This window comes from Ranitomeya imitator, chromosome 7 (assembly GCF_032444005.1).
Source record: "Ranitomeya imitator isolate aRanImi1 chromosome 7, aRanImi1.pri, whole genome shotgun sequence".
Lineage (NCBI taxonomy): Eukaryota > Metazoa > Chordata > Amphibia > Anura > Dendrobatidae > Ranitomeya > Ranitomeya imitator.
Genome location: NC_091288.1, coordinates 159,340,901 through 159,363,861, shown reverse-complemented (window position 1 = coordinate 159,363,861; position 22,961 = coordinate 159,340,901).

Here is a 22,961-nt window from a genome sequence, read left to right as displayed (position 1 = left end):
AGGTTTCAGACATAATCACCAACTTCCTGTCCTCTCAGTACGCCTGCGCACCTTTCCTTCAGTTGCCGTGGCCCGCCTGTCAGAGAGTCTAACTACGCACGCGCGGTGTCCGTATACCCCCTCTGACTTCCGGGAGGCGCTAACCCACGTGACCGCAGTGCGTTCCACTGCGTGTCACGGTGCGCAATCCCGGAAGTCCCATTAGCAAGGTGGGGCGGTACATCGGCGCGCGCAGTCAGGAGATTCCTCGTGACATCACCGGAACCGGCGTCTTGCAGCGTTCCCTATTTAAACCCCCTCGATACCTTGTTAACTTGTCCTCGCCCCCACTGGAAGAAGCTACGGCGAAACAGCGCTTGTCGGGCGCCGGGGATCCGCTCCTGCCTCCTGCTACTGGTCACTAGTATCTCTCTGCACCTCTGGCTACATTAAGGTAATTAACCCTGGGACTATTAATATGTGTACCTTAGCCTCTTATCATTAGGTACCTCCTCTATCATGGCAATCTTACATGAATCCTTTTCCAGGTGGTTAGCATACTTTTTTGCACCACTGGATACATTTTAGGTTTTTTTCTGCCAAGCCTTAGAGGGGAATACCATGCTCAGGGTCCACATACCACAATTTGGTAACAGTTTTGTGCAGTGTCTTGCTATTCAGCCTTACATATACTAGTGCCACCATCAATACTATCATCTGCTATACTCTGGGCTTTTCTATCTCCTGTGCCCATATGAGGCAGGTCCGTCTCCCCCAGATTTTTGTCTAGGTGTTGAAATATCCCCTGTATTTTATCTATATTTTGTGTTTTTGATTGTTTTGTTTTTTTAAAGATTGTTAATAAAAAATTACATTTTTAAATTACCTTCCTCATCCTCACTTCGTCTTTCCTTTGGAAGATACCATTCTCTACAAAGGAATATGTGAATTTTGGGGGAGGAATACTAGTTGGCGACGTCACTGGCACAGGGCCTCTCATAGTACGCAAAAGTGTTGCTGCCGGTGGGAGGCGACCCCACCGTGCAAACACACCGCTGTACTTTGAGGGGCCCTGTGCCAGTGCCAATGCCAACGAGTGGGCCCCCCCTGCTTGCTCAGGATCACAGCACTTGCAAAGTTTAAATACTTACCTCTCTCTGTTCCACTGCCGTGACGTGGTCCAGATTTACTGGGCCCACTAATTACTTGAACCAGCCCTACCCCCCCCAACTTTAGCCAAATGACCCCCAATTTCAAATGCCTTCCAATTATTATAAGGTAAATTACGATTGACAAGCTTCTTTAACAAGAATGGATGTTTTTGCCATTAAAATGGGCAGTGTAGGTGTTTTCCTGGCCTCCACTCACTGCCGACTATGCTCCCCCATTGACTTGCATTGGGTTTCGTGTTTCGGGCGATACCCGACTTTTCGCGATAATCGGCCGATTCCACTCGACTCGACTTCTAAGATAGTCGGGTTTCGCGAAACACGGCTCGACTCTAAAAAGGTCAAGGTCGCTCAACCCTACTGTGCACAGGTCCTATCCAGGATGCTAATAAACGTCTCCCATTTTCTTTGTGTATTTTTATGTCTCAGGATATCGTCTCAGTTAATTGCACCAAGATCCTCTCTCATCCGTTGGAAATTTGCCCTCCGAAAGTTTAGTGTCCTTCTAACACTTCTACTACACATCTTATTAATGGATACATGAAGACTTATTATTTTGTGATCACTATTCCCCAAGTGACCCCCAATCCTTATATTTGCTATGCGGTCTGGCCTGTTGGTTAATATTAGGTCTAGCAGTGCCCCCCTTCTGGTTGGGTCCTGAACCAGTTCTGAAAGGTAATTGTCTCTCATAGTTGTCAAAAACCGATTACCTTTGCTGGAACTGCAGGTTTCTGTTCCCCAATCTATTTCAGGGTAGTTGAAGTCCCACATTATAATTACTTCCCCTTGAGTCGCAGCTTCATCTATTTGCTTTACGAGGATATTCTCCATTGCTTCCATTATTTTTGGAGATTTATAACAAACTCCTATCAGTAATTTATTATTTTTTTCCCCTCCCCTTATCTTCACCCAGAGGGCCTCTATATTTTCATTAGATTCACCTATATTATCACGCAGGATGGGTTTTAAGGACGATTTTACATATAGACACACCCATCCCCCTCGCCTATCCATTCAGTCATTTCTGAACAGACTATAACCCTGCAAGTTAACAGCACAGTCATGGCTCTCATCCATCCACGTTTCAGACATCCCCACCATGTCATAATTATGCCCCAACAACATTAATTCTAATTCGTCCATTTTGTTGGCAGGGTTTCTGGCATTAGTATACATGCACTTGATGTTCATCTCTGTACCTCTATTCTTTCTTAACTTATTAATTGTTCTAACCCCACCCCCCATGCCTCCGCCACCCCCATCTTCCTTATTTGTGCCCAGGTCTTTATCTGCCCTACCTTCCCCTCCTATAAAATGAATACCCTCCCCCCCAATCCCTAGTTTTAACACTCCTCCAACCTTCTAGCCATTTTCTCCCCCAACACAGCTGCACCCTCCCCATTGAGGTGCAGCCCGTCCCTAGCGGAGAACCTGTAGCCAACTGAGAAGTCGGCCCAGTTCTGCAAGAACCAAAACCCCTCCTTCCTACACCAATTCTTGAGCCACTTATTAATCTCCCTAATCTCCCGTTGCCTTTCTTTCATGGCACGTGGTACAGGCAGGATTTTGGAAAATACTACGTTGGAGGTCCTTGCTTTCAGCTTGCAGCCTAATTCTCTGAAATCATCTTTAAGGACCTTCCACCTACCTCTAACTTTGTCATTTGTGCCAATGTGCACCATGACCGCTGGGTCCTCACCAGCCCCTCCCAGTAATCTGTCCACACGATCAGCGATCTGTCGGACTCGAGCACCAGGTAGGCAGCACACCATTCGACGATCCCTGTCTTTGTGACAGATTGCCAGATCTGTTCCCCTAATAATTGAGTCCCCCACTACCAGCACTTGTCTGGCATGCCCTGCTCTCCTATTTCCCTCCTTACTGGAGCAGTCACTCCTCCGGCTTTTAGAGGACATGCCTTGCTGCAGCAGTGCTACCCCTGTACTGGCACCCCCCTCATCTGCCAACTTAGCAAACTTATTGGGGTGTGCCAGATCAGGACTAGCCTCCCTGGCACGCTTCCCTCTACCCAGCCTTCTAACTGTCACCCAGCTTGCTACTTCACTGTCCTGCAGCTCCATCCTACCATCCCCCACCTCATCTATCCCATTGAGCATCTGCTCAGTGAGCAGAAGACTCCTTTCCATGTTGTCAATGGATCTCAGTGTTGCCAGCTGCACATTTAGATCCAGAATCTGGGCTTCCAAATGCACAACGTGCTCACATCTCGCACAGCAGTATGGACCGAAAATGTTCAAAAAATGAATGCTGATTAAAATAAAAGTAATTACATTCTCAAAATTAATTCTTCAGCTGAGTGCCAAATTTATTCGACATTAGAAAGTAATCCTGTCACTTCGTTAAAAATAATATCAGCTGGTTCAACTGATGACCTATAAAAAGGTTTCTCAGTGCCAAGGTGGCACACAAGAAACATCTCATGATGGGTAAAAACAATGAGTTGTCTCAAGACCTTTGGAACCGCATTTTTGTAAAAGAAACTGATGGCATTGGTTACTGAAGAATTTCTAAACTACTGAATGTTCCAGTGAGCAGTGTTCGGGCCATAATCTGGAAATGGAAAGAACATTATTTTACCATAAAATGGCCACGACCAAGTGCTCCCCTCAAGATTTCAGACAAATGAGTGAAATTAATTATAAGAATAGATTATATGAAAAGATTGCCATGCTAAGAGTCACTTACGGATGTATGTGTGGTCCTGTGCAGGGAAGAAGAACTTGCATAGCAGTTTCCTCCCCAGTGTCCACTGGTGTCAGATGTGGGAGTGTCCCCCCAAAGACTGCAGTCCCCCGTGAACATGCCGCTGAGACACAGCAGTTAGCATCAGCCAATAGTGCCGCTGCCGGAGTAACGTGGTGAGCGGGGGCGTGGTTGAGCAGTGACATCACCTGTCCGTGAATGATGGACGTGTGTAAGGGCCATCCCGATGCGTTTCGAGGGAGCCATCCCTTTTTCTCAAGGTACCTTGAAGCTCATCAAGAGAATGCCAAGAGTGTGCAAAAAAGTCATCAAAGCAAAAGGTGGCTACTTTGAAGAACCTAGAATATAAGACATATTTTCATTTGTCTCACACTTTTTTGTCAAGTATATAATTTCACATGTGTTAATTCATAGTTTTGATGCCTTCAGTGTGAATGTACAATTTTCATAGTCATGAAAATACAGAAAAATCTTTAAATGAGAAGGTGTGTCCAAACTTTTGGTCTGAACAGTATCATAAAAGCATTAGCTCTTGCAATTCCCAGACTAGTCATTGTTTTTTAAGACTGTTACTTCCAATTGTTCCAGGAAACAACATGTTAGGGACTGGCGGAACGCACCAAGTATAAGAAGATATGAAACTAGGTGCGTTCGCAGTCCGAGGTCCACCGTCCAGGTAAAAACCCTGCTGCTAGTATAGACGGACTATATGGCGGTACTATAAGAATACACACATGGGTTAACCTCACCCTGCGTGAAGGAAGCGACCCTGTTGCGTCACAGGACCGCGGTACCGCACATAGAGCGCAAGCAAGAAGTCAGCGAACACAACCCCAAGACTCAGGATTGAAGTCCGATTAGACCACTTGCTGGCACAACACCGCAACTGGGTGTATAAGGTAACTATAATAATAATAAATAAAGGCACGAGAGTGCGTGCGGTGCCGCACTGACGGACGCCACTAACCACCCAGGCTTGGGTAAGGAAAGCGCAGAGAAAGCGCACGGCGCCGTACTGGCGGACACAGCAACTGGACGCTGTGATGTGTGTTACGTGCAGATGGCTAGTCGGGCGCTAGATAGCTACCATCATCCGCGAGCAGTCAACAACACTAGGGAGGGATACTTAGGAGCTTTCATCCATCGACATACATCCATCTACACACACACATAATATCAGGACAATACTAGCGCATGGCCGTGCGGTCATGCGCAGTTTATATAGTTGCAGCACAGGAAGCTGCTACTGAAGTTTTGCCCTTTCAGGACCTTCCTGGAGGACCAATGGAATGTGCTGCAGTACCTGAGCATGTGACCCTCGATCTCCAACGGGAGATCTTGCCCTGGGCATGCTCAGTGTGTGCAAATAAGGACTTAGTCCCAGAGAAGCCCGCTCGCCGCAAATCAGTGCAGGGTACAACAGGAGAGCCAGAAAAGGCAACAGTAACCCTTTGCACAGAATCAGTCCCAGCAAGACGCTGGGAGCGACGCCTCCGCTGAGCAGGCCCCACTGCGGCCGGTACAGAATGGGAGACCGCAGCAGACAGGGATCGAGATTCCCCCTGTGCAGCAGAGGAAACTCGACTCCTAACATTATTCCCCCTCCTAGGGCCCCCCCCCCCCGGGCCTCGCTACGCTCGAAGGCAGCAATGAGCTGCGGAGCCCGAATGTGCTCAGCAGGCTCCCAGGACCTGTCCTCAGGACCATAACCCTTCCAGTCCACCCAAAAAAATTTTTTGCCACGTACCACCTTGCACCCCAAAATAGCATTCACCTCATAATCGTCCGAAGATGAACCCGATGTCCCAGCAGATGACTAGGAAAACCGGGACATGTACACGGGTTTCAGGAGGGACACATGAAAGGTGTCGGTGATACCCAGGCGTGGCGGAAGAGCCAAACGATAAACCACAGGATTAACCTGTTCGAGCACTTTGAAGGGACCCAGGTAGCGAGGAGCAAACTTAGTGGGCTCAACTCGCAGCCTGATGTTACGGGCAGAGAGCCACACCAAGTCGCCAGGAGCAAAGGTCGGAGCGGGGCGCCGATGAGCATCGGCGGAGGACCTCATTCTCTCCTTAGAGGCCCGAATGGCATCCTGAGTGCGGTCCCAAATATCCCGTGCCTCCACAGCCCAGTCTGCCACCCTGGAGTCTGCGGAAGACACGGGCATAGGCACAGGTACCCGTGGATGCTGACCATAGTTCAGGAGGAATGGGGTTTGTCCAGTGGAGTTGGCTATGGCGTTGTTCAGCGCAAACTCTGCCCATGATAGCAAGGATGCCCAGTCATCCTGCCTGGCTGAAACAAAATGTCGCAGGTATGTGACCAAGGTCTGGTTGGCCCTCTCTACCAACCCATTCGTCTCGGGATGATAAGCGGAAGAGAGATTCAACTCAATACTGAGAAGACGACAAAGCTCTCTCCAGAACCGAGACGCAAACTGGGGACCCCGGTCACTGACAATTTTGTCAGGCATACCATGTAGGCGGAAGATGTGTTTAATGAACAACGCTGCCGAGGCCCGTGCAGAAGGTAACCGTGGTAGCGGCACCAAATGCACCATTTTTGAGAAATGATCGGTGATGACCCAAATGATGGTACAGCCGCGAGATTTGGGTAAACCCACGACAAAGTCCATCCCGACCATCTCCCAGGGCCTATCTGCCACCGGCAAGGGATAGAGCAACCCAGCTGGCCTTTGACGCGGAGATTTATTTTTGGCGCCGGAGACACACGCCAAAATATAATCCCTGACATCCCGGGCCATATGCGGCCACCAGTACGTCCTCGCCAGTAGCTCAGATGTCCTCTTTGTCCCAAAGTGTCCACCCACCCTGGACGAATGAGCCCAAGAGAGAACCTCCGGTGGCAAATTAATGGGCACAAAAGTCTTGCCCGGAAGCACAGACTCCAGCGAAACCAGCGCTACGGTTCTCAGGCTCTCGGAAGGGACAATAAGCCGAGGCTCCTCTTCCTCCTCTTCAGTTGACATAAGGGAGCAAGAGAGAGCATCAGCATGAATATTCTTCTCCCCGGCAAGAAAATGAAGGGAAAAGTGGAACCGGGAAAAGTACAAGGACCATCTGGCCTGACGAGAATTTAGCCGCTGGGCTGTTTGCAAATAGACCAAATTTTTGTGGTCCGTGTGAACTTGGAAGGGAAAGCGTGCACCTTCCAGAAGATGTCTCCACTCAGAAAAGGCCAATTTCATTGCTAGCAGCTCCCTATCCCCGATGGAGTAGTTTCTCTCCGCTGGCGTGAAGGTCTTAGAGAAGAAGAAGCATGGATGCTTCCGACCTTGAGCATCCTTTTGATAGACGACTGCTCCAGCACCAACGGATGAGGCATCCACCTCCATTAGGAATGGCTTATCCACATCGGGACGATGTAAGATGGGAGCGCTAGCAAAGTGGGACTTAATAGAAGTGAAGGCCTTGGAGACCTCTTCCGACCACAATTTGGGATTCGCTCCCTTCTTGGTGAGGGCTACCAAGGGAGCTACCAGAGTTGAGAAGTGGGGAATGAACTGGCGGTAATAGTTATTGAACCCCATAAAGCGCTGCACCGCTTTAAGAGAATGGGGCTCTTGCCAGTCCATCACAGCCTGTAGTTTGGCAGGATCCATAGCCAATCCCTGGGCGGAGATGATATAGCCCAGGAAAGGTAAGGACTCCTGCTCAAACATACACTTCTCCAACTTAGCATAAAGAGACTTTGCCCGTAGGAGGTCGAAGACTCTGCCAACATCTCTCCGGTGGGAGTCAATATCTGGAGAAAAGATGAGAATATCATCCAGATAGACTACAACTGAGGTGAAAACCATATCCCGGAAGATGTCGTTGACAAAGTCTTGGAACACGGCTGGGGCATTACAGAGCCCGAAGGGCATCACCAGATACTCATAGTGCCCACCTCTGGTGTTAAACGCCGTTTTCCATTCGTCCCCCTCACGGATGCGAATCAGGTTATAAGCACCCCGCAGATCTAATTTAGTAAACACTCTAGCTCCCCAAAGCTTATCGAAGAGCTCGGATATCAAGGGCAAAGGACACTTGTTCTTAACGGTGATAGCGTTAAGACCCCTGTAGTCTATGCATGGACGTAATTCCCCATTCTACTTCTGCACGAAGAAGAACCCTGCCCCAGCAGGTGACACTGACGTCCTGATGAACCCTCTTGCCAGATTCTCTTGAATGTACTGAGACATGGCCTCCGTCTCCGGGAGAGATAATAGATAAACTCGACCCCGGGGAGGCTCCGCACCTGGCAAGAGATCGATAGGACAGTCATAGGGGCGATGGGGCGGAAGGGTCTCCGCCGCCTTCTTGGAGAACACGTCTGCATAAGACCAATATTGCTTGGGAAGAGAGGAAAGATCTGCGGGTACCTCTGTAGTAGCAACCTGAACGCACTCTCGGTGACACCTACCCCCACATGATTCACCCCATCCCAGAATTCTGCCTGAGGACCACTCGATGTGAGGAGAGTGGTACCGTAACCAAGGTATCCCCAAACAGGACCTCATCAATCCCCTCAGGAATGATGAGCAGAGATATAATCGCCTGATGGGATGGTGACATGGACAGAGTAAAAGGAATGGTCTGATGTGTTATCTGTGCGGGGAGTGTCGACCCATTCACCACTCGTACCGTTACTGGTTGAGATAGCATAAGCAGGGGTATTGCGTGACGTTGGGCGAAGGCAGAAGACATAAAATTGCCCTCCGCTCCAGAATGCACGCAGAGCTCCACCGAGTGGGAGGATGAGCCAAAAGTTATTGTCCCCTTAAAGGACAATTTGGAGGCAAACGTCGCCGTGTCTAGTGCACCTCCACCTACTACCACTAGACGCTGACGTTTCCTCGACCGCTGGTGACATCTGGTGGCTAGATGTCCTGACTGTTGGCAAATATGGCAAACCTGTAGTGCACGAGCGGTCCGGGACTTAGATCCCGCTCGTGACACTACCTTAGGTTCATGAGACTCAGGAGCCTGGGCTGGAGATTCCAAAGGTTTGGCGAAGGTGGGAGCCAGCCGAAACCTCTGCCTACACTGGGCTCGCTCTAATCTCCGCTCGTGAAAACGGAGGTCAATATGAGTAGATACTGTTATTAATTCTTCCAGTGTGGCGGGAATCTCCCTAGTGGCCAGGGCGTCCTTAACGTGGTCAGCCAGCCCCCTCCAAAATATGGGAATAAGGGCTTTATCCGACCACTCCAGCTCAGATGCTAGAGTGCGGAAGTGGATGGCAAAACAGCTGACCAAGGATGAGCCCTGAGTCAATGCCAACAGTTGGAGCGCCGTATCATGGGTGACACGAGGTCCTAAAAAGACCTGTTTCAGAGTGCTCAGGAATAACAGAGCACTCTGCACCACATGATCGCCCCGCTCCCACAGCGGCGTAGCCCACTGCAACGCCCTGTCCGACAATAAAGATATGATAAAGCCCACCTTAGCCCGCTCTGTAGGGAAACGAGAGGCCAGAAGCTCGAGATGTATTGAGCACTGACTCAGGAAACCCCTACAGGACTTACTGTCACCAGAAAATTTCTCTGGTAGCGGGAGGTGAGATAGCGTCGGTACAGGGGCGGCAGTGGACAAGGTAGCTGCAGCCACACTTGCACCCTGAACAGCGACAGCAGTAACATCCACAGCTGAGGTTGAACGCTCAAGGGCTGCCAACCTTCCCTCCAGCTGCTGGATGTACCACTGTAAACGCTGATCATCCGTCATTACTAGCCAGACCTTGGCGCTAGTATTCTGTTAGGGACTGGCGGAACGCACCAAGTATAAGAAGATATGAAACTAGGTGCGTTCGCAGTCCGAGGTCCACCGTGCAGGTAAAAACCCTGCTGCTAGTATAGACGGACTATATGGCGGTACTATAAGAATACACACATGGGTTAACCTCACCCTGCGTGAAGGAGGCGACCCTGTTGCGTCACAGGACCGCGATACCGCACATAGAGCGCAAGCAAGAAGTCAGCGAACACAACCCCAAGACTCAGGATTGAAGTCCGATTAGACCACTTGCTGGCACAACACCGCAACTGGGTGTATAAGGTAACTATAATAATAATAAATAAAGGCACGAGAGTGCGTGCGGTGCCGCACTGACGGACGCCACTAACCACCCAGGCTTGGGCAAGGAAAGCGCAGAGAAAGAGCACGGCGCCGTACTGGCGGACACAGCAACTGGACGCTGTGATGTGTGTTACGTGCAGATGGCTAGTCGGGCGCTAGATAGCTACCATCATCCGCGAGCAGTCAACAACACTAGGGAGGGATACTTAGGAGCTTTCATCCATCGACATACATCCATCTACACACACACATAATATCAAGACAATGCTAGCGCATGGCCGTGCGGTCATGCGCAGTTTATATAGTTGCAGCACAGGAAGCTGCTACTGAAGTTTTGCTCTTTCAGGACCTTCCTGGAGGACCAATGGAATGTGCTGCAGTACCTGAGCATGTGACCCTCGATCTCCAACGGGAGATCTTGCCCTGGGCATGCTCAGTGTGTGCAAATAAGGACTTAGTCCCAGAGAAGCCCGCTCGCCGCAGATCAGTGCAGGGTACAACAGGAGAGCCTGAAAAGGCAACAGTAACCCTTTGCACAGAATCAGTCCCAGCAAGACGCTGGGAGCGACGCCTCCACCGAGCAGGCCCCACTGCGGCCGGTACAGAATGGGAGACCGCAGCAGACACGGATCAAGATTCCCCCTGTGCAGCAGAGGAAACTCGACTCCTAACACAACACTTGTACATGCCACATGGTCAGAAATGTATAATGAGCCTGTGCAAAAGTCTTTGTAAAGCAAGAAGGAAATATCAGCTGTGACATTGCCTTTAGTGAAAGTTAGATCCTTTGTTAACAGCTATGTATAGAGGTGTTATCAGTCATTGTAAGGGTATGTGCACACATTGTGGATTTGCCTGCGGATCCTCAGCGGATTGGCCACTGTGGATTTGCAGCAGTTTTCCATCCGGTTTACAGTACCATGTAAACCTATGGAAAGCAAAATTTGCAATGCACATGCTGCGGAAAATTCAGCTCAGAAACGCTGCTGTTTAATTTCCTCAGCATGTCAATTCTTTGTGCAGATTCCGCAGCGTTTTACACCTCCTCCTCAATAGGAATCCGCAGTTGACATCCGCACAAAAAACGCTGGAAATCCACGGCAGTGCGTTTTACCTGTGGATTTTTCAAAAACTAAGTGGAAAAATCTGCACAGAAATCCGCAACATGGGCACATAGCCTCATCCTGCCTATGATGAAAAGGAATCTTGCTGAAAATTCTTCCAGAAAAGACTGGAAGTACGAATCTTAAAAAGGCCCCAATGGCCAGTGTGTACTGAAAATATTATTATTTTGTTTTTTTTTGTTTTTAAAAAAGATCAATTTATGAAATAAAAACTGGGCAAGTAGAATTGGTTGAGAACACCTGTAGGTTAATGGAGGGAGTGCAATGTCAGAATAATAACAATAATAGACTACATTTCAGACTATACTGAAAAACCTGACAAGCACCTCCTTAGTGTGAATATGTACAAGCTGCAATAACTGCACAATAGGTATAAAAAAGCACAGCAGTATCCTGTGAAGGTCATGACATATAGAAACAAAGGAAACAATAACTCCAAGCTGTATTGTTATTCAGTAATATGTACTTACAAAAAAGCGAAGGTTCTTAGCACATTAATTGGCCAATTCATGTCTGTCCATTAACCACGGCAAGGTGACACTTCTCTGATGGGTCCTATCAAACCCCTTTCCTATCTTACTGAACATGCCACTTTCGTGCTAAAATGCCTACAATAATGTAGTAGTACAATTGGTTGAGAACACCTGTAGGTTAATGGGAGGAGTGCATTGTCAAAGCAGAGGCAGTCATAACCAATTATTAGATATCCTATTATTAGAAGTTATGACTATCTCTGCTCTGACACTGCACTCCTTGCATTAACCTACAGGTGTTCTCAACCAATTCTACTTGCCCATTCAAATTGCAGGCTCAAGGCCGAAGAGAATACAGGTTTGTCCAATTTTTGTAAGCATTTTAGCCCAAAAGTGGCACGTTCAGTAAGATAGGAAAGGGGTATGATAGGACCCATCAGAGAATTGTTACTTTGCCTTGGTTGTTGGCACACATTAATTGGGCAAATTATCATCTAAGAACCTTCACTTTTTCTGTAAGTGCGTCTTACTGAGTAACAATACAGCTTGGAGTTAATGTTTCCATTGCTTTTGTATGTCTAAACCTTCACAGAGTGTTGCTATGCTTTTTATACATATTGTGCAGTTATTGCAGCTTGCACATATTCACACTAAGGAGGTGCTTATAAGGTTTTTCAGGATAGATTAATAAATAGATACATAAATTAATAAGGGAAACTATCCATTAACATTTTAAAAATCAATGTTTAATTTAAATGCTTCGCATGAGATTTTGCCAACAAAATGAAATATTGGCACAGATGGCTTTTGGCACAAATGGCACACAGATGAAATCCTGTCTAACAATAATTGCTCACAGAGCTGCATTGAACCTATTACAAATGCAGAACACCACTGGGTTCACGGCAGTGATATTCATCATGTAGGAAGCAATTGTTCTACTGGGGAACTCAAGACTTTTTCTTCCATAGTGCATCCACTACAATAGACTTGACTCGTAGTTTCAAGAGGCTTTGAGAAAGTGTAACAGAATATGAGTGTTTACCTGAAAAGGTCAGCTAGTGAATAACTGCTGCCGGTTACGAGATGTTTGGATTTGCTTATACAGCTCTCTATCATGCTGCACAAGAACAGCTCTGTTTATTGACTTGAATCTCTTGTTAGAACAGGACTTTTGGGAATAATGTAACAATGAAAATGTGTTCCAACCAATCTAGAGCTATTTTTAAGAATAGCATCAGAGTTTTCTGAATAAATGTTTCAAAAGAAAGTTTTACTTTTGAAAAGCTGTAATAGCATATATCAGACACGTACTCAAAAATAATTAAAGGAACTCTTAAAGGGACTCTGTCACCTGAATTTGGAGGGAACAATTTTCAGCCATAGAGGCGGGGTTTTCGGGTGTTTGATTCACCCTTTCCTTACCCGCTGGCTGCATGCTGGCTGCAATATTGGATTGAAGTTCATTCTCTGTCCTCCATAGTACACGCCTGCGCAAGGCAAGATTGCAGACTGTGCAGGCATGTACTACGGAGGACAGAGAATGAACTTCAATCCAATATTGCAGCCAGCATGCAGCAAGCGGGTAAGGAAAGGGTGAATCAAACACCCGAAAACTCCGCCCCTATGGCTGAAAATTGTTTCCTCCAAATTCAGGTGACAGAGTCCCTTTAACCCCTTTACCCCCAAGGGTGGTTTGCACGTTAATGACCAGGCCAATTTTTACAATTCTGACCACTGTCCCTTTATGAGGTTATAACTCCGAAACGCTTCAACGGATCCTGGTGATTCTGACATTGTTTTCTCGTGACATATTGTACTTCATGATAGTGGTAAAATTTCTTTGATAGTACCTGCGTTTATTTGTGAAAAAAACGGAAATTTGGCGAAAATTTTGAAAATTTCGCAATTTTCAAACTTTGAATTTTTATGCAATTAAATCACAGAGATATGTCACACAAAATACTTAATAAGTAACATTTCCCACATGTCTCCTTTACATCAGCATAATTTTGGAACCAATTTTTTTTTTTGTTAGGGAGTTATAAGGGTTAAAAGTTGACCAGCAATTTCTCATTTTTACAACACCATTTTTTTTTAGGGACCACGTCTCATTTGAAGTCATTTTGAGGGGTCTATATGATAGAAAATGCCCAAGTGTGACACCATTCTAAAAACTGCACCCCTCAAGGTGCTCAAAACCACATTCAAGAAGTTTATTAACCCTTCAGGTGTTTAATAGGAATTTTTGGAATGTTTAAATAAAAATGAACATTTAACTTTTTTACACAAAAAATTTACTTCAGCTCCAATTTGTTTTATTTTACCAAGGGTAACAGGAGAAATTGGACCCAAAAAGTTGTTGTCCAATTTGTCCTGAGTACGCTGATACCCCATATGTGGCAGTAAACCACTGTTTGGGCGCATGGGAGAGCTCGGAAGGGAAGGAGCGCTATTTGACTTTTCAATGCAAACTTGACAGGAATTGAGATGGGACGCCATGTTGCGTTTGGAGAGCCACTGATGTGCCTAAACATTGAAACCCCCCACAAGTGACACCATTTTGGAAAGTAGACCCCCTAAGGAACTTATCTGGATGTGTGGTGAGCACTTTGACCCACCAAGTGCTTCACAGAAGTTTATAATGCAGAACCGTAAAAATAAAAAATCATATTTTTTCACAAAAATTATATTTTTGCCCCCAATTTTTTATTTTTCCAAGGGTAAGAGAAGAAATTGGACCTCAAAAGTTGTTGTCCAATTTGTCCTGAGTACGCTGATACCCCATATGTGGCAGTAAACCACTGTTTGGGCGCATGGGAGAGCTCGGAAGGGAAGGAGCGCAGTTTGACTTTTCAATGCAAAATTGACAGAAATTGAGATGGGACGCCATGTTGCGTTTGGAGAGCCACTGATGTGCCTAAACATTGAAACCCCCCACAAGTGACACCATTTTGGAAAGTAGACCCCCTAAGGAACTTATCTAGAGGTGTGGTGAGCACTTTGACCCACCAAGTGCTTCACAGAAGTTTATAATGCAGAACCGTAAAAATAAAAAATCATATTTTTTCACAAAAATTATATTTTTGCCCCCAATTTTTTGTTTTTCCAAGGGTAAGAGAAGAAATTGGACCTCAAAAGTTGTTGTCCAATTTGTCCCGAGTACGCTGATACCCCATATGTGGCAGTAAACCACTGTTTGGGCGCATGGGAGAGCTCGGAAGGGAAGGAGCGCCGTTTGACTTTTCAATGCAAAATTGACAGGAATTGAGATGGGACGCCATGTTGCGTTTGGAGAGCCACTGATGTGCCTAAACATTGAAACCCCCCACAAGTGACACCATTTTGGAAAGTAGACCCCCTAAGGAACTTATCTGGATGTGTGGTGAGCACTTTGACCCACCAAGGGCTTCACAGAAGTTTATAATGCAGAGCCATAAAAATAAAACAAAATTTTTTTCCCACAAAAATTATTTTTTAGCCCCCAGTTTTGTATTTTCTCTAGGGTAAGAGGAGAAATTGGACCACAAAAGTTGTTGTCCAATTTGTCCTGAGTACGCTGATACCCCATATGTGGGGGGGAACCACCGTTTGGGCGCATGGGAGGGTTCGGAAGGGAAGGAGCGCCATTTGGAATGCAGACTTAGATGGAATGGTCTGCAGGCGTCACATTGCGTTTGCAGAGCCCCTAATGTACCTAAACAGTAGAAACCCCCCACAAGTGACACCATTTTGGAAAGTAGACCCCCTAAGGAACTCATCTTGATGTGTTGTGAGAGCTTTGAACCCCCAAGTATTTCACTACAGTTTATAACGCAGAGCCATGCAAATAAAAAATATTTTTTTTTCCACAAAAATTATATTTTAGCCCCCAGTTTTGTATTTTTCCAAGGTTAGCAGGAGAAATTGGACCCTAAATGTTGTTGTCCAATTTGTCCTGAGTACGCTGATACCCGATATGTGGGGGGGAACCACCGTTTGGGCGCATGGGAGGGCTCGGAAGGGAAGGAGCATCATTTGGAATGCAGACTTAGATGGATTGGTCTGCAGGCGTCACATTGCGTTTGCAGAGCCCCTAATGTACCTAAACAGTAGAAACCCCCCACAAGTGACCCCATATTGGAAACTAGACCCCTCAATGAACTTATCTAGATGTGTTGTGAGAACTTTGAACCCCCAAGTGTTTCACTACAGTTTATAACGCAGAGCCGTGAAAATAAAAAATCTTTTTGTTTTCCCACAAAAATTATTTTTTAGCCCCCAGTTTTGTATTTTCCCAAGGGTAACAGGAGAAATTGGTCCACAAAAGTTGTTGTCCAATTTGTCCTGAGTACGCTGATACCCGATATGTGGGGGGGAACCACCGTTTGGGCGCATGGGAGGGCTCGGAAGGGAAGGAGCATCATTTGGAATGCAGACTTAGATGGATTGGTCTGCAGGCGTCACATTGCGTTTGCAGAGCCCCTAATGTACCTAAACAGTAGAAACCCCCCACAAGTGACCCCATATTGGAAACTAGACCCCTCAATGAACTTATCTAGATGTGTTGTGAGAACTTTGAACCCCCAAGTGTTTCACTACAGTTTATAACGCAGAGCCGTGAAAATAAAAAATCTTTTTGTTTTCCCACAAAAATTATTTTTTAGCCCCCAGTTTTGTATTTTCCCAAGGGTAACAGGAGAAATTGGTCCACAAAAGTTGTTGTCCAATTTGTCCTGAGTACGCTGATACCCCATATGTTGGGGTAAACCCCTGTTTGGGCACACAGGAGAGCTCGGAAGGGAAGGAGCACTGTTTTACTTTTTCAACGCAGAATTGGCTGGAATTGAGATCGGACGCCATGTCGTGTTTGGAGAGCCCCTGATGTGCCGAAACAGTGGAAACCCCCCAATTATAACTGAAACCCTAATCTAAACACACCCCTAACCCTAATTCCAACGGTAACCCTAACCACACCTCTAACCCTGACACACCCCTAACCCTAATCCCAACCCTATTCCCAACTGTAAATGTAATCTAAACCCTAACCCTAACTTTAGCCCCAACCCTAACTGTAGCCCCAACCCTAACCCTAACCCTAATCCTAGCCCTAACCCTAGCCCTAGCCCTAACCCTAGCCCTAACCCTAGCCCTAACCCTAGCCCTAACCCTAGCCCTAGCCCTAGCCCTAACCCTAGCCCTAACCCTAGCCCTAACCTTAGCCCTAACCCTAGCCCTAACCCTAACCCTAGCCCTAACCCTAGCCCTAACCCTAGCCCTAACCCTAGCCCTAGCCCTAACCCTAGCCCTAACCCTAGCCCTAATGGGAAAATGGAAATAAATACATTTTTTTTTATTTTTCCCTAACTAAGGGGGTGATGAAGGGGGGTTTAATTTACTTTTATAGCGAGTTTTTTAGCGGATTTTTATGATTGGCAGCCGTCACACACTGAAAGACCCTTTTTATTGCAAAAAATATTTTTTGCAATACCACATTTTGAGAGCTATAATTTTTCCATATTTTGGTCCACAGAGTCATGTGAGGTCTTGTTTTTTGCGGGACGAGTTGACGTTTTTATTGAAAACATTTTTGGGCACGTGACATTTTTTTATCGCTTTTTATTCCGATTTTTGTGAGGAAGAATGACCAAAAGCCAGCTATTCATGAATTTCTATTGGGGGAGGCGTTTATACCGTTCCGCGTTTGGTAAAATTGATAAATCAGTTTTATTCTTCGGGTCAGTACGATTACAGCGATACCTCATTTATATCATTTTTTTATGGTTTGGTGCTTTTATACGATAAAAACTATTTTACAGAAAAAATAATTATTTTTGCATCGCTTTATTCTCAGGACTATAACTTTTTTATTTTTTTGCTGATGATGCTGTATGGCGGCTCTTTTTTTGCGGGACAATATGACGCTTTCAGCGGTACCATGGTTATTTATATCTGTCCTTTTGATCGCGTGTTATTCCACTTTTTGTTCGGCGGTATGATAATAAAGCGTTGTTTTTTGCCTCGTTTTTTTTTTTTTTTTCTTACGGTGTTTACTGAAGGGGTTAACTAGTGGGCCAGTTTTATAGGTCGGGCCGTTACGGACGCGGCGATACTAAATATGTGTACTTTTATTGGTTTTTTTTTTTTATTTAGATGAAGAAATGTATTTATGGGAATAATATTTTTTTTTTTTTTTCATTATTTTGGAATATTTTTTTTTATTTTTTTTACACATTTGGAAATTTTTTTTTTTACTTTTTTACTTTGTCCCAGGGGGGGACATCACAGATCAGTGATCTGACAGTTTGCACAGCACTCTGTCAGATCACTGATCTGATAGGAGTGCAGGCTGCTTCACAGTGCCTGCTCTGAGCAGGCTCTGTGAAGCCACCTCCCTCCCTGCAGGACCCGGATCCGCGGCCATCTTGGATCCGGGGCTCGAGCAGGGAGGGAGGTGAGGAGACCCTCGCAGCAACGCGATCACATCGCGTTGCTGCGGGGGGCTCAGGGAAGCCCGCAGGGAGCCCCCTCCCTGCGCGGTGCTTCCCTGTACCGCCGGCACATCGCGATCATCTTTGATCGCGGTGTGCCAGGGGTTAATGTGCCGGGGGCGGTCCGTGACCGCTCCTGGCACATAGTGCCGGATGTCAGCTGCGATAAGCAGCTGACACCCGGCCGCGATCGGCCGCGCTCCCCCCATGAGCGCGGCCGATCGGCTATGACGTACTATCCCGTCCAGGGTCAGATAAGCCCAGGGCACCTCGACGGGATAGTACGTCTAAGGTCACAGAGGGGTTAAAGAGGTATTCCCATGACCAAAAGTAAATTCTAATTATAAGATCTTGGAATAAAAAATAAGTTCCACGATTATATATGTTAAAAGAAATGTTCCTGTGCTGAGATAATCTTCTAAATGTGCCCCTGCTGAGCACTGTATAATGGCTGTGTCTGACCATGCAGGAACATGGTTTAATCATGCCACATCTCCTGGGCAGAGGAGGAAGCATAATTATATACAGACATTACAGCAAGGGGTCACAAATTATTCTTTTTGTGAGGCAAAACATTTCACTTTTTAAGCAATGTTTTACCTGAAAGTTGGAATCATTTGTGATCCTTGCTGTTGTGTCTGTATATTCTTTTGCTTCTTCCCCTGCCCAGGAGCTGTGGTATGATCAGACCATGTTCATGCACGGTAGACACAGCCATTACACAGTACACACCAATTTCACATTTATAAGATTATATCAGCACAAAAATAAAAAAAAAAAACAAATCCAGTAGTGGAACTAATAATTATTCAAAATTAACTTTAAAATTAAAGTTGTTCTTCGGAAAAAAAAACCATGTAGCCCCTTTGCCCTCTAGCAGTTTTCACCTTCCTGACCTGGCCGTTTCTTTCAGTTGTGACCAGTGTCATTTTATGAGGTTATAAATCTGAAATGCTTCAACATATCCCAGTGATTCTGAGGTTTTTTTGGGACACATTGTACTTTTTGTTAGTGATATATTTTGGTCGATATGATTTGCATTTATTTATGAAAATATCAAAAATGTTACAAACACTTTGAAAATTTTGCAATTTTTAAACTCCAAATTTGTATGCCCTTAAACCAGCTATATACAGTGGGGCAAAAAAGTATTTAGTCAGTCAGCAATAATGCAAGTTCCACCACTTAAAAAGATGAGAGGCGTCTGTAATTTACATCATAGGTAGACCTCAACTATGGGAGACAAACTGAGAAAAAAAAATCCAGAAAATCACATTGTCTGTTTTTTTTAACATTTTATTTGCATATTATGGTGGAACATAAGTATTTGGTCAGAAACAAACAATCAAGATTTCTGGCTCTCACAGACCTGTAACTTCTTCTTTAAGAGTCTCCTCTTTCCTCCACTCATTACCTGTAGTAATGGCACCTGTTTAAACTTGTTATCAGTATAAAAAGACACCTGTGCACACCCTCAAACAGTCTGACTCCAAACTCCACTATGGTGAAGACCAAAGAGCTGTCAAAGGATACCAGAAACAAAATTGTAGCCCTGCACCAGGCTGGGAAGACTGAATCTGCAATAGCCAACCAGCTTGGAGTGAAGAAATCAACAGTGGGAGCAATAATTAGAAAATGGAAGACATACAAGACCACTGATAATCTCCCTCGATCTGGGGCTCCACGCAAAATCCCACCCCGTGGGGTCAGAATGATCACAAGAACGGTGAGCAAAAATCCCAGAACCACGCGGGGGGCACTAGTGAATGAACTGCAGAAAGCTGGGACCAATGTAACAAGGCCTACCATAAGTAACACACTACGCCACCATGGACTCAGATCCTGCAGTGCCAGACGTGTCCCACTGCTTAAGCCAGTACATGTCCGGGCCCGTCTGAAGTTTGCTAGAGAGCATTTGGATGATCCAGAGGAGTTTTGGGAGAATGTCCTATGGTCTGATGAAACCAAACTGGAACTGTTTGGTAGAAACACAACTTGTCGTGTTTGGAGGAAAAAGAATACTGAGTTGCATCCATCAAACACCATACCTACTGTAAAGCATGGTGGTGGAAACATCATGCTTTGGGGCTGTTTCTCTGCAAAGGGGCCAGGACGACTGATCCGGGTACATGAAAGAATGAATGGGGCCATGTATCGTGATATTTTGAGTACAAACCTCCTTCCATCAGCAAGGGCATTGAAGATGAAACGTGGCTGGGTCTTTCAACATGACAATGATCCAAAGCACACCGCCAGGGCAACGAAGGAGTGGCTTCGTAAGAAGCATTTCAAGGTCCTGGAGTGGCCTAGCCAGTCTCCAGATCTCAACCCTATAGAAAACCTTTGGAGGGAGTTGAAAGTCCGTGTTGCCAAGCGAAAAGCCAAAAACAACACTGCTCTAGAGGAGATCTGCATGGAGGAATGGGCCAATATACCAACAACAGTGTGTGGCAACCTTGTGAAGACTTACAGAAAACGTTTGACCTCTGTCATTGCCAACAAAGGATATATTACAAAGTATTGAGATGAAATTTTGTTTCTGACCAAATACTTATTTTCCACCATAATATGCAAATAAAATGTTAAAAAAACAGACAATGTGATTTTCTGGATTTTTTTTCTCAGTTTGTCTCCCATAGTTGAGGTCTACCTATGATGTAAATTACAGACGCCTCTCATCTTTTTAAGTGGTGGAACTTGCACTATTGCTGACTGACTAAATACTTTTTTGCCCCACTGTATATATATCACATTAAGTAGCTAATAAATAACATTTACCCCATACCTACTTCACATTGGCATTCATTTTGAAATATAATTTTCTTTTGGTAGGAAGTTAAACTTTTAACACTTCTATCAACAATTTCTAATTTTTCCAGCACAATTTACAACACAAAGATTTTAGGGACCACATATAATTTGAAGTGGCTTTGAATGGCCTATGTGACTGAAAAAACCCCAAAGTGACACAATTTAAAAAAAGACCCTAATCAAAATTCTGAAAATCACAATCAAAAAGTCTGTTACCCGTTTAGGGGCTTCATCGGAATTAATGCAATGTGGAAGGAAAAAAACTTAAAATGCTACTTTTCCCTCCAAAAATTTTGCTTTAGCCTACAATTTTGCATTTTGATGAGGGCAATAAGAGAAAATGGATCATACAATTTGTTGTGCATTTTCTCCTGAGTACAGGCACCCCATATGTGGTGGAAAACTACTGTTTAGGGGCACGGCAGAGCAACGAAGGGAAGAAGCATCAGTCAACATTTGGAGAGAAAAATTGGCTGGAAAAGATAGCGGACACCATGTCTGGTTTGCAGAGCCCCAGATGTGCATAAACAGTGTGTTAGGCCTCGAGTTCCCGCTTCTGCACAGGGGGAATCTCGAGCCGTCTCCGCTGCGGTGTCCCATTCTTGTCCAGCCGCAGTGGAGTCTGCTCAGCAAGGACGACGGTCCCAGCGTCTTGCTCGGTCTCACTCTGTACAGAGAGTTACTGCTGCTTCTTCAGCCCCTGCCATTAAAGCCAGTGCTGGTCAGCGGCGAGCGGACTTCTCTGGGACTAAGTCCTTGTCTGCACACACTGAGCATGCCCAGGGCAAGATCTCCCGTTGGAGATCGAGGGTCATGTGCTCAGGCTCTGCAGCACGTTCCATTGGTCCTCTTGGCAGGTCTTGGAAGGGCAAAGTTTCTGTGGCCACTTCCTGTGCTGCAACTATATAAACTGCTCATGACCGCACGGCCATGCGCTAGTATATTATTATTATGTGGTGTGTGTAGATGGATGTATGTCGAAGGATGAAAGCTCCTAAGTATCCCTCCCTAGAGTTGTTGTCTGCTCGCCGATGATGGTAGCTCTCTAGCGCCCGACTAACCATCTGCACGATACACACTTCACAGCGTCCTTTTGCTGTGTCCGCCAGTACGGCGCCGTGCGCTTGCCTTGCGCTTTCCATTCCCAAGTCTGGGTGGTTAGTGGCGTCCGTCAGTGCGGCATAGCACGCACTCTTGTGCTCATATTAAATTATAAGGTTCTTTATACACCTAGTTTCGGTGTTGTGCCAGCAAGGGTCTAATCGGACTTCTATCCCAGGTGGGATTTAGTTCGCTGACTACTTGCTCGCGCTCTAAGTGTGGTACCGCGGTCCTGTGACGCTAACAGGATCGCTTTCTTCACACTGGGTGAGGTTTAACCCACGTGTGTATACTTTTGAGTACCGCCATATAGTCAGCCATTTACTAGCAGCAGGTTTTACCTGCACAGTGGACCCCGGACTGCGAACGCATCCACATCATCTTTCTTGGTGCGTTCCGCCAGTCCTAACACAGTGGAAACCTCCCACGAGTGACCCCATTTTGGAAACTACATTAAGAATGTATCCAGAGTCATGATGATAAGCACCTTGAACCCCCAGGTGTTTCACAGAATATTATAACATATTATATTATAGCTGTGAAATTGAAAAATCTAATTTTTCCAATAGAAATGTTGCTGTAGACCCAAACTTTTCATTTCATGAGGGTAATAGGAGAAAGTGGACCAAAAACTTGTTGTCCAATTTAACCTGAGCAAGGATTCTCTATATGAGGTTGAAAAATACTGTTTGGAAGTATGACAGGTCTTTGAAAGGAAAGAGCGTCACTTGACTTTTTGAAACCAAAATTGTCTGGAATATATAGCGGGTACCATGTCGCATTTGCAGAGCCACTGATGTTCCTAAAAAGTGGAAACCCAGCACAAGTGACACCATTTTAGAAACCAGACCCTTCACAAAACTTACCTAGAGGTGCGGTGAGCACCTTGAACTTGCAGGTGATTCAAAGAATTTTATAACGCTGAGCCATGAAAATGAAAAAAATATATTTTTCCCTCAAAAATGTTGCTATAGCCCCAGATTTTTACTTTAAACAGGAGAAAATGGACCAAAAATCAGTT